Here is a 17289-nt window from a genome sequence, read left to right as displayed (position 1 = left end):
AGGTAGTAGATACTCAATATCGTATGCTCAATGCTAACGTACATTGATTAAGAAATTATTATCAAGATCTCGTCTTTCAGTAGATAGCATAAAGACTCGTCTTGCAGTTAGATCCATTCAGTGCTATACCACACCAACGTCATCTTATTTCAATAAGACTTAGAAATAATCGGACTGACATTGCAACCTTTCACGATAGGTAGTCTAGGCCTATCTAGGTTGTGAAATTCTTCTTTTTCTTTGTTTAGAACTGACCGTGTTACCTTAAAGTGGACGACGCCCACAACCGGTCTACTAGAACAAAGACTTAGACTTTGTTACGTTCTTATGCATTTAAATATGCAATAAACAACCATTAAATGTAAAACATAACAGCATTATGACAAAAATAATTTGTTTTATTCATTGGAAAATAACAAGTAGAGTTTTACAGTATCCAATCACTTGAAAGGTGATTTCTAGTATACAAAACCCTAACAATCTCCCACTTATACTCAAAACAGCTTTCGAGTATACAAAAAAATAGTGCACACGTCTAAATTTCTCCCAATTATACTGAAAGTGAGTTGAGGTCTTGAATGAGTCGAACTCCCATCCCTTCAACGTGGTATTCGAACAGTTTCACCGCCAAAGCCTTTGTAAAAGGATCTGCCAGGTTGTTCTCTGACGCAATCTTGACCACTTGTATGTCTCCTCTCTGCACTATATCTCTAATGATATGATACTTCCGCTCTATGTGTTTGCTCGCTTTGTGAGCTCTTGGTTCTTTCGAGTTTGCCACAGTACCAGAATTGTCACAATAAACGGTGATGCTCTTGGGCAGATTCGAAACCACACCTAAATCCATAAGGAAGTTCTTGAACCATACTGCCTCTTTTGCAGCCTCCGAAGCGGCCACATACTCGGCTTCCATGGTCGAGTCCGCGATGCATTTCTGCTTCACACTCTTCCAAATTACGGCTCCACCTCCTAAGGTGAACACACATCCTGAAGTAGATTTTCTCGAGTCCTGATCAGCTTGAAAGTCTGAGTCAGTATATCCCAAAGGACAGAGCTCGACTGCATTGTAAACTACAGCATAGTCCTTAGTCCGTTTAAGGTACTTGAGTATGTTCTTTACGGAAGTCCAATGTCCTTGGCCCGGATTCGACTGATATCTTGCCACATACCAACAACAAAGCAAATATCAGGTCTAGTACAAAGCATAGCATACATGAGACCTCCAGCTGCCGAAGCATATAGAATCCTTCTCATTTCATGTATCTCAGACGGCGTTTTAGGGCACATCTCTTGAGATAAATGGATGTCGTGTCTAAAATGTAAGAAACCTTTCTTGGCGTCCTGCATGCTAAAACGACTAAGTATTGTGTTGATGTAAGGTTCTTGAGATAAGCACAACATCTTCTTTTCTTGATTCCAAAGAACCTTGATCCCGAGGATGTGTCCCGCGTCTCCCATATCCTTCATCTCGAACTGGTTCGACAACCATGTTCGTACTGATGACAACATCTTTTTATTGTTTCCAATTAGAAGAATTTCATCAACATATAAAACTAAGAACACCACATTCCCCTTATCAACTTTCTTATATACGCAGCTTTCACTTTGGCACTTTTCGAATCCAAACTTGCGAACAGTTTGATCGAAACATTGGTTCCACGATCTAGATGCTTGCTTGAGGCCATAAATGGCCTTCTTAAGCTTCCAAACCATGTGTTCTTTGCCCTTTATGGCATATCCTTCGGGTTGTTCCATGTAGATGGTCTCCTCAAGACCGCCGTTTAGAAACGCAGTCTTAACGTCCATCTGCCATACATCCCAATCCATATAAGCTGCAATAGACAATAGTATCAGGATCGATTTGAGCATGGCCACTGGGGAGAAGGTCTCGTCATAATCGACGTCTTCCTTTTGGGTATACCCCTTGGCCACTAGTCTTGCCTTAAAGACTTTAACTCCTCCATCGGGTCCACGTTTACGCTTATATATCCACTTGCTCCCAATGGCAGTACAACCTTCGGGTAGGACGGACAAATCGTAGACGTCTTTATCTATCATAGATTGTAGTTCCGAATCCATTGCTTTCACTCATTCGCAATGATCGACATCTGTCTGCGCCTCTGCAAAGTTCAGGGATCTAATACATTGCTGTCCGAGGAGTGATCCATAGATTCTCCCAAACCAATGTATCTGTCGGGCTCATGCGAGACCCTCCCACTGCGGCGCGGCACTACAATATTTTGAGTAGAAGTTGAAGTTTCGGGAATTGCTTGTACACTTGGTATTTGTTCTTGGTTAATGGAACTTGTGACAGAAGTTAGCTCATCAAGAGCCACTTCACTGCTGGGTTTATGATTCATTACATAGTCTTCCTCTAAGAATGTCGTGTGCATACTCACAATGACTTTCTTATCTCGGAGACTAAAGAATTCATAACCTTTCATCCCTTTGGGGTATCCGATAAACAAACATACCTCCGTCCTTGATCCTAGCTTAGTTGGATCCTTTTCCAATACATGAGTCGGGCAACCCTAAATCTTGAGATGTGCTAGATTGGGCTTGAGCCCAGTCCACAACTCATAAGGAGTAGTAGGTACGGATTTGGATGGTAAATTGTCTAAAATATGGCTTGCAGAAAGCAAGGCATGTCCCCAAAACAAAATAGGCAGACGTGCATAACTCATCATCGATCGAACCATATTTAACATGGTCCTGTTCCTACTTTCAGCCACGCCGTTCTGCTGGGGCGTGCCCGGCACAGTCAGTTGGGATTCAATACCCGACTCCAATAAGTAGTCCAAAAATTCAGCACTGAGGTATTCGCATCCACGATCAAATCGTAGGCTTTTGATATTCTTTCCATGATACTTCTCCACAAGAGTCTTAAAGTCTTTAAACTTGTCAAAAGACTCTGACTTGTGACGCATCAAATAGACATATCCAATTTTCGAGAAGTCATCAATAAATGTGATGAAGTATCGAAAACCACCTCTTGCCTCTGTAGACATTGGTCCACATACATCGGAATGAACGAGCTCAAGTACTTCCTTGGCCCTATTGCCCTTAGCCTTAAAAGGCCTCTTGTTCATCTTGCCTTCTAAGCATGACTCACACTTATGAAAAGGTTCCTCCTCTAGACCTTTAATAAGATCTTGTTGAACAAGAGAATGGATCCTCCTTTCATTTGCATGACCAAGTCTAAGGTGCCATAAGTACGTTTCGTTCATTGAACTTGAAGGTTCCTTTCGTTTCTTTGAAATTTTCGATGTTGTATTGAGTTCTGATTTGCGATTATTAAATTGTGTAGAAGTGATTGTGTACAGATTGTTTTCCTTGATACCACGACAGATATAAGAACTATATTTCTTAATAACGCAGTTGTCATTAAAAGAAATCGAATATCCATCAAAAACCAATTTAGAAACTGAAATTAAATTTCTTCTAAAAGAAGGTATCAACAAAACATTCTTCAAAATCAAAAATCTATCACTACTAAAATGCAAATAAATGTCTCCCACTGCAACGGCCGCCACTTTGGTAGCGTCGCCCAGCTGGACTTCGATCTCTCGATCATGTAGCCGTCTTGTCACCTGCATTAAGTCAGGATCAAAACAAATATGATCAGTGGCTCCTGTGTCAATAACCCAAGTGCAAGTAGATGTCAAAGTCAAACATGACTCAACTACTAAAGCTTGGTGCATACCTATAGCCTTGCCCCTTTTAGGACAGTCTGGCTTCCAATGCCCCTTTTCTCCGCACTTGAAACACTTCCCCGAGGGCTTCTTATTAGCCCTTTTCTTCTTCTTTCCCTTAGCCACTTTGACCGATTCTGAGTTTGGTGCCTTCCTTTTTCCTTTGCTAGGCTTGAAGCCAGAGGAACGAGGTGCCGAAGTCATCATGACAGCCTTAGCCTGTACCATAAGGTCCTCTGCTGACTGAAGTTCAGTCAATAGTTATGCCAAGGTGTAATTCCTTTTGTTCATCTCAAAGTTGAGCCTGAACTGCTGGAAGCTAGGGGGAAGACTTTGAAGGATGATTGTTACCTGGGACTCGGGATCGATCTTCCCTCCCAACACCTCAATCTGGTTGAGGTGGCCCATCATCTCGAGGACATGGTCCCACACAGACGAGCCTTCCTTCATTGTCTTCGACATGATACTCCGAAAGGCTTGAGACTTAGCCGTTCGATTCTGAGTACCAAAAAGATTCTTGAGATTATGCATAATCTCGGCGGCAGTTTCCATAGCAGAATGTTGATGCTTGAGTACTGATGACATAGATGCCAACATGTAGCACTTAGCCATCTCATTCGCCTTATGCCACCGTCTGTGTGCATCTCTGACTCCTGCCACAGCGGTAGCCGCTGGCACTGGAGGTCGCGGGGTTGTGAGTACAAAGTTGTACTCTTCAGCCGTAAGAACGATGTCCAAATTTTGTTTCCATTCTATGTAATTTTGGCCCTCGAGTTTGTTTTCTTTGAGAATTGCAGAAAGAGGATTGAACAACATATTGACGATTTGGTTTGCACTGCAAAACAGAATATTTACCATTTGTCATAAACTTATGTAAGAAGTTTGACTAGATTAACAATAAAACTTTTCAAAATCTTACAACTGTAAAATTAAAATTTTGTACCCTCCAGAGGAAGTCAATACCCATTAAAATCTTACAATTTTACTGGTCACAACACCGACGAATAGTCCAGAGACCACAGAGTGGCATGGCCTCCTAATGTTGCCTAAGCAAGATCATTTCTTTAGCATTACAGAGTCTCATTTCTACAACACACTCCCATAATAATGTTCATGTGCTGCTAACAAGATCAAGCTATCTCATAAATCGTGTGTGAAATTCTGAATCTCGTAGTTTCTTAGGATTATTGTCCCCATAGAGCAAGTGACGATAATATTGGAAACTACATTCTAGTTCATACTATTTATATTTGAAAAGTCCGCCCTCATGAACTTGCTATTTTCTAAGGATTATTGTTCCCACAGAGCAGGTGGCGATAATATTAGAAAAAGGCTTCATAAATTGTAGACCAATTGATGGAGACCATATACAAACGTTGAGTTCGTAATTATAGCTTAGATATTTGGGTTATGGTTTTTCTTTAATTATCCTTAGTCTTAGGGCAGAGAAAGGCTTGATTAAATTCTGTTGGTATTTAATTTGCTGGATAATTAAATCTTTAGATTAATGTTGTTATCTTCCTTTAGGAAATTGTTGTTCTAGAATTTAATTCATATTCATGTCTACTATAAGGTATATCTAAAATAAACAAATTATTTAATCCTTAATAAGACATGAAAAATAAATTCAAATTATTTCCTTGTTCAAGATTAGGAAGAGATATTTTATTATTTAATGTATTCAAACATATCTATCCTTATTTGGATTTTAGATATATAAATATTAGGAAACTATTAAATTATTCTTATTCATATCATCTAGGAATCAAAATAATATTATTTATTTCTATAGATATAGAAAATAATAAAAATATTCCTTAAATCTATATTAATATTAGGAAACTATTAAATTATTCTCATCCATATCATATAGGAATCAAAATAATATTATTTATTTCCATAGATATAGAAAATAATAAAAATATTCCTTAAATCTAGATTAATATTAGGAAACTATTAAATTATTCTCATCCATATCATCTAGGAATCAAAATAATATTATTTGTTTCCATGGATATAGATAATAATAAAAATATTCCTAAAATCTAGGCAAATCTTCCATGAAGATTTTATTTCCATTAAATAATAATATTTTAATGATATCTTTTAATAAAATAATTAAATAATCATTAAAATAATCCTTCATCGTTATCTCATCGTACGAGGTTCGCATGAACGATGAACGACGAAGATCCAACGAGTTCGTCGTTGGAACACGACGCACGCAGCGTTTCGTCCCGTCGAGCCATCAGGTGTCGCCGCGTCTCGGCCAGCGGCGAGCGCCCGTCTCGGTCTTGTCGACCGTCGGGTGCCGACGCGTCTCGACCAGCTGCGAGCGCCCGTCTCGGTCGTGTCGACCGTCGGGTGCCGACGCTCCTTGGCCGTCTTGGCACGTCGGGTGACGCTGTCCTCAGCCAGCAGCGCGCACGACGGTGGCGCTGCTCTCGGCCAGTTGCTGTCGTCCCTCTCGGCCTATCCGAGCGACGATGCTCCCATCCCAGCGGCACACGGCGCGCGACTCGGCGCGTCTGTCTCAGCCAGTGGCTTGGGACTCCGACTCGGACCTTCCACCTTGGGATGGAGTTCCCTCACGTCTCAGTGTCTCGGCCGGTTCTCGGTCAAACTGCCGCACCACGACAGCATCCATGTCGGTCCTAACGCGGGTGCGTCTGGGGCCTGCGATCTCGGCCAGCCATGCGCACGAGCCCTCGCTCGTCCGCGCGTCGCCCCGTGATCGAGCAAGCACCGACGCAAGTATCGACGGATTGCACATCTCGTACAATCCGGCTCCCACTGTCTCTACATCCCTACCTCGTTCACGCGTGGTGCTGTCCGTCTCGGCACAAGCACCGACGGATTGCACGTCTCGTACGATCGAGCAATTCAAGTTCTTTGATTCGAGAGTTCTTGAGTTCATCATGCATAATAAATTAAACAAAACACCAATAACATGTTTCGTAATCAAATTGGACATGCATACATGAATTTCGCGAAATTTAAATCCAAATAATCAGAGCCAAAGACTGGCTCTGATACCAATTGAAGAGGTTGGCTGCGGAAGCGTGCAGAAATATTCGATCACATGAATTTGATCTATTTAGCAAATTATTCAGACAAATTCTATTCGCGCAATTATCACATGTATCATACTCATAACTTGAATTAAAACATGCTTTAGCATATAAAATCCCTAAAACATGCTTACTACGGAATTTGCCAATATAACTCGTTGATTCAATCAAAAATCGATGATGGCTTGCTCCGTCTCCACGTGAAAATCTTCAAAACAATACCTCGGATCTTCTGACTGGTGTCCCGGACTATACGCTGATATTTGTGTGGGCAAATCTCACCAACGTACTAGGACTCGAATAATAGAAGACAGAAACTGCTCACGGAGGAGGCACAAATTTCGAACTCTCTCTCTAGAGGGGGACGAAATTTTTTTGTAGAAAAAAGTGTTTTCTGTCTCCTTTATTCTCCTATTTATATTAAGTCACAAATTGGGCCCAGTCAGGGATCTAAGAAAGAATTAGATCATGCCTCACTCAATTAGCTTTTTACTAATTAAATTGAACCCATAATTTAATATAAGCTTATATTGGAATATTACAAGGAGCCACTACAGAAGTAATATAGCACTGCCTTTCCAAATCCGAAATTACAATTATTTCGGGTTTCCTTTATTTGCGTTCAATTCATTTCCCGCGCTTAAGATAGAAACATCCATTAATTAATTAATGTCTGTTATGGACTTAATTAATCAACATATTTAATCTCCAAGAGTGGACTTAGCAAGAAACTCTTATTTATTATTCATAGAATAATCAAACTCCAACTAGCTAGGTTCCGAATAATAAAACCTTGTTTCGAGCTCCTCTTGTGGATGTTATCAAACGAGACTCTCCTCGCGCACGATTCAACGTAATAGCAATCCTAGCACCGCTAGATAATGATCACCACTACCCAATATACCTCGATCGTTGGGTTACGAAAAACCCGCACCTTTGGTAAGTCAAGGTAGTAGATACTCAATATCGTAGGCTCAATGCTAACGTAAATTGATTAAGAAATTATTATCAAGATCTCTTCTTTCAGTAGATAGCATAAAGACTCGTCTTGCTGTTAGATCCATTCAGTGTTATACCACACCAACGTCATCTTATTTCAATAAGGCTTAGAAATAATCAGACTGACATTGCAACCTTTCACGATAGGTAGTCTAGGCCTATCTGGGTTGTGAAATTCTTCTTTTTCTTTGTTCAGAACTGACCGTGTTACCTTAAAGTGGACGACGCCCACAACCGGTCTACTAGAACAAAGACTTAGACTTTGTTATGTTCTTATACATTTAAATATGCAATAAACAACCATTAAATGTAAAACATAACAGCATTATGACAAAAACAATTTGTTTTATTCATTGGAAAATAACAAGTAGAGTTTTACAGTATTCAATCACTCGAAAGATGATTTCTAGTATACAAAACCCTAACACAATCATACCCGAGGTCGAGGTCAATCCATTTGCCAGCAGCTTATGTTTCTTCCTTTTCGCTTTTACTTGTTCAATGTGTCAGTTCGTCAAGATTGCTCAATTTAAAAACCACTGTTGTATTCACTCAGTCACTCATTTCTCACCAGAGATGTTAGGGCTGTTCACTCGGTATTGCCATAAATTTAATATCACGAATCGGATTGCACAAGTTAGTTCCTTAAGGTGTTTGTTTCGGATGTAACGGGGCTTAAGTCATGAAGTCAAGAGAAACACATGAGTCAAGAGACCAAGAGACCAAAGATTTGAACTATTTATTTCGCCACTAGATATCTTACTTGGTCAAGTGGCGACTTCTAGCCTGGAATTTTTTGCTCTATTCTCTACCTTTCGACTTGTTGGGTCAGGTTACAATTGTTTTCCTGCCCTCTTTTTCTCAAACTTTTCTCGGTAACAACATTTTTTTTACTTGATTTCTGACTTGATCAACCTGATTGACTAAATCGCTCAACCCGGCTACCCTTTTATTTTTACTTTCTATCGTACTACCCCTTACTTTGAAATGACTCATCTCTTGACCACTTATCAACATGTCAAAATACCAAAATAGACCAAATAAGCAAATAATGGACATGTAATGCGACTTTGACATTAAAAATGGACCAAAAGATGGTCTTAAAACCGTGCAAAATCCGAGCATATCAACTTCCCAAACTTACATTTTTTTGTCCTCGAACAAAACATAGAAAACACAAGAACAGACACACGGAATGCACAAGGACTAGACGTCATAATTGCCTCAAAGTAAGGAATAGATAGATCAAGCATGTATTAACACAATCAAATCAAGCAAGGCTTATTAGTGCACTTTCATTACTAACTCGTGGAACACCTTGAATTCATGCACTCACATGTGGCAAACTTCCAGAGATGGGAAGTGTTCTCTCACTCTCAAAGTGTATAAGGTAATGTGTATAAGCACTCAAATCATGCATCATGCAAAGTTTACCATAGGCTTACTCAAAGTCTAATCCCTCCTCTACTAGATGTGATTAAGCATCAAAAGTTTGAAAGGTCTTTATTTTTTGTTGTACTGTAGGCTCTTTAGTAGGTGAGGAATATTTGGCTAAAAAGTGGCTAAAAATAAATCCCAAGTAGAGTAAAATAAACTCCACTTTTTCTTATAAACTCAAGACACTTTTTATAAGTCATTCTTCCTTCAACTCACTTTCCAATCCTTTGATTTTTCTTTACTTCACAACCTTTCTTTCTCTCTTTCTATCCTTTCTAGATCAAACACATTTTTTAATTTTCTATTTCACAATTTGCACTTTTATAACATTAAACACTCTACTTTTCACTTTCCACAATTCCCCCTTATTTCTCCAATTCCTTTACAAAAGATAAAAGTAACTATACTAACCCAAGGAATTGTCCCCATTGATTTGGCTTCCAAATAATAGGCTTAAAGGCTTAAAATTGGCTCCAAAGGGATAAAAGAGAATTTTCGAAAAGGGTCACAATTTTGGATATAAAAGTAGGTATGAAAAGATGGTCTAACATCCTCCTAAATCAACTTAAACACTATGTAAACTTAGGCAGACTAAGAGCAAGTTATAGAAACATATACATGAATGCAGATAAATCACACATGAAAGAAATTAAGACTCAAATCTCACAAGGGTATAAGCATGATTCAACGCGAACAAGCAATTCATTAACTATGCACCTTTTCACCAAACCATCAAATCAAAATGTCAAGTCATACTTAATCAAAGATGAAAAAACTTTATATCATAAGAAACTCAGTCTAATGTGTCCCTAAGCATGCGTGTTTCTAATTTCTTCATGTTAAGTTCATGATAAGGATTCAACTTCGGGAATTTTCAAAAACAAACAAAACAAAAAAAAAATAAAGACAAACACAAAAACCTAAACTCATGGTCCACCAGTTCATCCCCCCAAACTTATTTACAACAAAAGTGTAAAATAAGTTTGTAGAGTCGGTAGGGACGTGAGTAAACTAAGAAAGCAAAAAAGAAACCTTGAAATTTTTCGCGTAAAGGTCAGACGGGCGAAAATTCAAAAAAATTGAAAATTTCACAAATGGGCATTGTGAATGGCCAGCGGGCGGCTGCAGAACCGCCAGCGATCGCTGGGCAGAGTCCAGAGACTCTCTGTGCGTTCCCAGTGGGCCGCTGCGCAAGTGCCAGTGGTCGCTGGAAATGGTCCAGTACCTGCAAAAAAAAATTCAATTTCAAAAACAAAACTAAAAACTACTTCAAAAAGATGTTCAAAAGTATAAATTAAAATTGTCTCAAAACAAAAACAACTAATGATACAAGTGTTCATTTAAAGTTATGAGCTTGACTTCTGTAGCACCCCGGAAAATTTTGACTTTTTTTGTGTTATTATTTTTTTATTTGATGGCTTATTTTCATTTTATTAATGTGGATGTTGATTTGGAAATACATTTTTAGAAATTAATTTCTATGTGGTTGTGTTAACGATGTGAAATTAATGGTTGAGAGTTATGTGGAAATATCACTTGTTGCCAAGTTTGAGTGAATTATATGATGCATGTATGATTTAGGAATGTATCTTATGACGTGGTTATGTGTTATACGTTGATGTATGCTAGGGTGTTGTTTCGTTATGGTTGTGAACGTTTGGGATGGGTAAATTAAAGAGACGATGAAAGGAACGTTAGGGCATGCATGATAATTGTTGTGATGGAAGGCTGATTGTGCTATATATTTATGGTGTTGACAAAGGTTGTTGTGCTTACGCAGGTACGAAGAGTAAGTGTTTCAATAAAGTTGTGAACAGTGTTTTGTAAGCAATCGAGGTGGGCTTTCTTTAACTAAACTCTTTTATTTTTCCAAAGTATGATTGTGGAGCTATAAGGGTGGTTTAAAGTGTTATGTCATGCCGTGATTGTTTTGATGTTGAGATTGTTGCCTGATGCCTAGTTCGTTTGAGCTTGCTCCGTTAGGCTATAGGGCTATGTTGAGATTGTGCTTGATGCCAAGTTTGTGAGTTCGCTCCATTAGGCTATAGGGCTATGATAAACGAATTCGGGTCTGAGTAGGCCCGCAAACCCTATCAGGCCGTGTACACAGAGGGGATCGTGAGCCGTCCTTGCTAGTCGGCCGGTCTCGTGGGCGAATAGTGTGGCCACACTTTCGTCGCACTATGGTAAGAGGATGTGAATGATTGGTTGTTGAGAAAGTGGGGAGATTGTTTTACCTGGCCAGGCTATGAAACTGTTTTTGTGATACTCGATGATATTTCTTTTCTAAAATGTTAAAACTCGAGTTTACTATGGTATGGATGACATAACTTTTATCAAATATTTTGGCGTGTGTCCACTGAGTATATCAAGTACTCAGCCCTGCATATGTTTTTTTAATGTGCAGGTTGAGCGGTGATGTTGCGGCGGATGTTGAGTCGAGCCTTAAGAAATTCCGGATGTGTCGTGTCTTCATACATAGGCGTCTCCCTATGACTCTCTAGACACCTTTATTCCGCTGCCTCGTTTCGAATTGTTCTTGATAAAGTTTTTCGTTTTGTTCTACACTACTTTATGACATTAATTACCTTAGATATTAACCCGCTGCTTAATTGTTTAATCGATTAAAACTTTTCTTTTGAAGCTTTGTTTAAGATGTTGTCTTTCATTGTTTTCCCATTCTTCTTCCCCGCTCCTTAGTCCCTTCCCTAGTCACGATTTCCCCGTCTTTACTATCCTTAGTAAGGGCGGTCGTGACAACTTCTTCATTCTTGAGGAGGAGGGAAGCGAGCATTGAGGTCGTCGAAGGCGCCGATGAGATAGTTGATATCGACACTCATAGTTTGGCGCTCGTCGCGAGCCTCGGCCGCCATCCTTTGGAGCTCGGCAAATTGTTGACGTTGATGAACATCTTCTAGCCATTGAGTCTCCCAAAAGGCTTGCTCCGCCGTCTGCCAATCACCTTGTGTCGTCAATCCTTGTCGGTTGAAGGCATTCTTTTGTTGTTGCTCCGCCCATCTATTGTCCCAAGTTTTGGACATGTTTTGCATGTAGGATAACATATCTCCTAATAGGGCAGAGGTGTTGGTTTGAAATTCTTCATTGGCATTAGGCCTTCCGTGACGGCGGTTGGATCTAGTGCGGCGGCGGTAGGTCTCAACTTCCTCCTATTCTTCTTCTTTTTTTATTTTTCGAAACGTCTTCCTTCCGGAGGGTTAGGCAGACCCTCAACTCGTTCATTGCACAAAATCATAAGGTTTACACGCAAAGCCCCAAAGTGACTGAATGAGAAACATGTTACACGAGCTGATTACATCAGAATTAGAGAAAACAAAAAAAACGAGTCTCAAGAGTACGCAAAGAGCCCCCCCTCCATCGAGGACCGAGTCACCTGGATACTCTAAGCTCAGCCCCAGGCAATGTTTCCCGGAAGCACCACATATCTTCTATTTTTCTGACCACCTCGATTGGAATCGGAAATTTGGGACTCTGTTTGCTTCCATTTCTACCATAACTTTCAGTCGAGCCGGTGCTGTGATATGATCAAAAGTGCTTCTTCCTTGCTTCTCTAAGCCCCGTTCTACGAGGAAGTCTGCTGGTTTATTTCCTTCTCAGGCTATGTATGAGACCATGATGTTAAGCCATTTGCACGGTTGCTTGACACGGCGAATGGAATTTCTAATTTCTGCAGGACCTGCTCTTCCAATATAATAATCCGGATGATTGACGTAGCATCCGTTTCCATCCAGATATTGTTCCCGTGTCTGACCGCAGCAATGATGCCTTGTTCAAAGGCCTTTAGTTCTGCATCGAGACTGGACGACGCCACAAATGAGGCACTGAAGGCGGAAATCAGCCTGCCCTCTGCATCTCTAATTACTCCCCCCCCTCCGACGATGTTCCTTGAAGACGAGTAAGCCCCATCTGTGTTAACTTTGATCCAGTTGGGCCTAGGTGCCGCCCAGCAAATTTTGAAGGCTCTAGTTATTCTTCTTTTGGGCCAAGGGCCAGCCAGCAGAGGGTGAAGGACACGAACCCCCTTCCAGTGTTCCACTTTCGAGACTCTCCCCAAAATGATGTGCTCTAGTTGCTGGTTAATCCGCCAGATGATGTGTTTCGTACTGAACGCAGCTGTACCAAACGCGCAGTCATTTCTTTTAAGCCATAGAAACCACATAATCATGCAGGGGAGGACGGAGCTGATGTGTAAATGATCAGCTCCAGGGAAGGTAGACCACCAGAATCGAATTCTCTGAGTGATGCTGCTTGCCTCTCCTCCTACAATGGTATTGCTTACAAACCATCTTCCACAGTATGTCCAAAGAAGTTGAGCCACCTCACTTTCAATGAAGAGATGTTCAGCAGTTTCTACCCCTGGATTCTTGCAACATCTGCATTTGGAAGTCATTTGCACCATTCTCCATTGGAGTTTAACGTCCACTGGTATCCGGTTAGCCACTAACCGCCACATGAAGATGGCCATGGATGGCGTCAAGCCTTGCACCAGAAGTGTTTATAGATGTTGTCTGTCGGTTGGTGGAGCCTCGCAAGTTGTCACGCTGAAGCTGAAGAGAAGTTATCGTTCCCAGTGAGGGACCAGCGGCAAATGTCCTTCTCCGACCTGTTGAACGGGGTGTCTAAGATCTTCCTAAGCATTGAGTTATGGCATTCTCTCGGCTCCAGGTACGGTCGCAATTTGTCTTCATCCCACTCATCTCCCCTCCAAAAGTTGCATACCAGGAGATTATTATCAGCAAGAGGAGAATTTGCCAGATCACTTAACGGGGACTCCTCGAGCCAAACGTCATACCAGAAACTGATTTTTCCTTCTCCCAGAGAACACCACATGAAAGGTTGGATTTTCCTTCCAGATTGAAAAATACCTCTCCAGATGGGGCTATGTCTGCGTGAGAATGAGACCTCCGAGGGAACAGAACGAGGGCAGTACTTGGCGTGCATAAAATGAGCCCAAAGTGATAGTCTTTCACGGAACCTCTACCATAATTTGTAGCTGAATGCTTGAACGGTGTCTTGGAATCGTTGGATGCCCAGGCCTCCTTCTGCGAACGGCCTGCAGCAATCTAGCCTTTTAATCCAGTGAGTTTTCCGAGAGTCATTTGACGACCCCCAAAAGAAACGAGCGAGGACTTGTTCCATACGGTGGAGGGTCGTGGCGGTAGGCTCCAGAACTTGAAAAAAGTGGAGAGGTATGGATTTTAGTGTGCTTTTGATGAGCATAAGCCTGCCCCCGAATGATAAGTGTCTGTGGGACCAAGAGAGAATCCTACTCGCAATTTTATCTAGAATAAACCAGAAAAGTTCATTTTTCTTTGCACCCCTGTATATTGGAACCCTGAGATATAGGAAGGGGAATAGGCCCCGGCTGAATCCTCCGTTCCTCCTAATGGAGGCTGCCCATGCCGAGTTCTTGTCATGGATGTAGAAATTACTCTTGGCTACATTGATTTTTTGGCCCAAGACTTCTTCGTAATGTCTAATACATTGGCCAAGTTTGCTTTGTGCTTCGGCGCTCGCCTGTGTAAAGATCAGGATGTCATTTGCATACGACAGGTGTGAAATACTGAGGCAGTTCTTACCTGGGCCATATTTCATCTATTTGTTTCCGATGATGAGTTTATCAAGTAGCCGAGAGAAGTAATCCGCTGCCAGCACGAAGAGACCTGGTGATAAAGGGTTGCCTTGCCATAGTCCCCGCGAGGATTGGAAAAATCCCCCCGGACCATTTATTAAAACAGAACCCCATATGCTTCAAGGCGTTCAGCAGAAAGGACCATTGTACCCGATCGTAGGCTTTTGCCATGTCCAGTTTGACCGCAACATTGGGAGACATATGCTTTCTATGGAGATCATGTATGAGTTCCTAAGGTAAGAGCGCATTATCACTAATCAGCCTACCCTTTATGAAGCCGCTCTGGTTGGGCGATGATCTTTGGCAGAAGCGGAGCCAGTCTAGAAGCCAGAATTTTGGAGATCATCTTATTTGTAACATTACACAAGCTGATTGGTCTATAGTCTGACCACGATTCAGGTTTCTCTTTTTTCGAAAGGAGGACTAGCATTGTAGAAGTGAAACCTCTCGTCATGAAGGCTCCCACGAAAAAGCTTACGATGGCCTTATGTACATCCCTTCCCACGATGTTCCAGCACACTTGGAAGAAGAGAGATGAGAATCCATCCGGACCTGGCGTGTTATATGCATCGATGCTCCGCACTGTCTTCTCGACCTCTTCATACGTCGGAGGCGCGCAGAGCTCGTCCACCTCAATATCCTCCGGGCGTGCTATATGCATCGATGCTCCGTACTGTCTACTCGACCTTGAACAGAGGATTCTCCTTCCGAGGAGAGCAGGTTTTGAAAGAAGGCCATTGCTGATGCTCTGATTTCTCCATCCTCACTTATTTCTCTACGCCCATCCTTGATCGAGTGGATTCGAGCTTTGGTCCTTTTCTGCTTAACCCAGCCATGGAAAAATTTGTTGTTTCGCTCGCCCTCTACTGCCCATTTAACAGCCGCTTTTTGTTTCCAGAAGTCTTCCTCCCTCCTCTTCTTCTTCTTCATCGAATGGTGGCAATGGCGGCACCCCACTCCCTTGAGCTTGAGAATGCTCCGCATCCTCATGATAGTTGTCAATGGCATCGAAGGCAGAGTTATCTTCGGGGTTGAAGGCAGGGATGCGAGAAGTAATGTTCCTCCTCCTAAACTCCCCATTGATGGGGCTAGCCTCGATGGCTCTTCGGTGGGTGGCGGTGTCGAGCTTCCACATGGCTTGGTTGTCCCACGTGTCGACTTTGGTCAAATACGGAATGGGAACCGGAAAGTGATCCCTTTCCACTTGCATGAAAAATTCTTGACCACTAGAATTGGTCTTCACTAGCACAACCGAGAAGAGCACCTCATAGGTAATGAACTTGTCCCCCATATCTTCGGCGAAGCCCTCGGTCGAGAAGCCAATATGTTCAGCAATCGCCGTGATCAATCCACCACAACAAATAGTCTCGTCTTTCTTGGCAATCCGATCAACATAAAGAGTGAAGAGGATCCCATAGTTAAACCCCCTTTTGGTGAGAAGACACCACATGACATGGAGCTCGGTTTGGGAGACACTTCCATCATCAACTCTAGCGAACATCAATTGCGTCATGGCTCGGTGGAGGTATCTCAAGACGGGGTTGCAGATGGAAGAAGACTTGGCATAGCCCGACTCATGATCATCACCATCGGTTGTCATCGCACCCCAAATGTCGGAATATTCATACTCCACTTCTTCATCGGGGTTGAGGTCATAGCAATGGAACACCTCACTAAGATCCTCCATGGAGAAAGTGTGGTTGCAGTTACCGAGGCAAGAGTCAATCCTCTCGGGGTTGCGGGTATGGCGGTTCTTGTGCACCTTGAGTGTGCTAAGAAACTCAAGGGTGAGTCTTCTATAAGAGGGTCATCTCCCTTGGAACATGTGAATCAAGTCGTTCCCGTCCCCGACATTGCATAGCACCCAAAAGTCATCCAAGATCCCCAAAGTGCCTAGGGGGAGCTCATGAAGGTAGTGTGAGGGCGCCATGTCTCTTGCCGAGACTCTCTTCCACATTCTCTTATGATCATCATTCGGAAGGCTAACTCTGTAGCTCTTCGCATTCTCGAGCTTCCCTCTTTTTGTCATTTTCCCACAAAATAAAACTCACGGTCTAAAAAGAGCACCAAATAATAGACAAATAAACAATGGTTCCCCCAAACTTGCACTCAACTAAGCATACATCACAAATTATCATTCATGTGCAAGTTTGTATCAAATAAGTATCCTATATTGTAACATGTGAGCATGTGAAACAAAATCAACAATTTAGAACCACTTAAATCTATCCCCCAACGTAAATGCATCCCCATGTAGAGACGTATCAACATAGTCAACATAAATCAACAATCTCTAAGACTACACATGTATTGCAATTCATGGAAGTAATAATAGCCTCACAATGCTATGAACATGATTGCAACATATAAATAACTATGATCAAGAGGGAAACATCAAAAACAACCAACAATTCACTATCCTATGCAAAATCTAACCATG

Source organism: Salvia splendens, chromosome 6 (assembly GCF_004379255.2).
Source record: "Salvia splendens isolate huo1 chromosome 6, SspV2, whole genome shotgun sequence".
In the NCBI taxonomy this organism is placed as follows: Eukaryota; Viridiplantae; Streptophyta; class Magnoliopsida; order Lamiales; family Lamiaceae; genus Salvia; species Salvia splendens.
Note: the sequence above shows the minus strand (reverse complement) of the source record.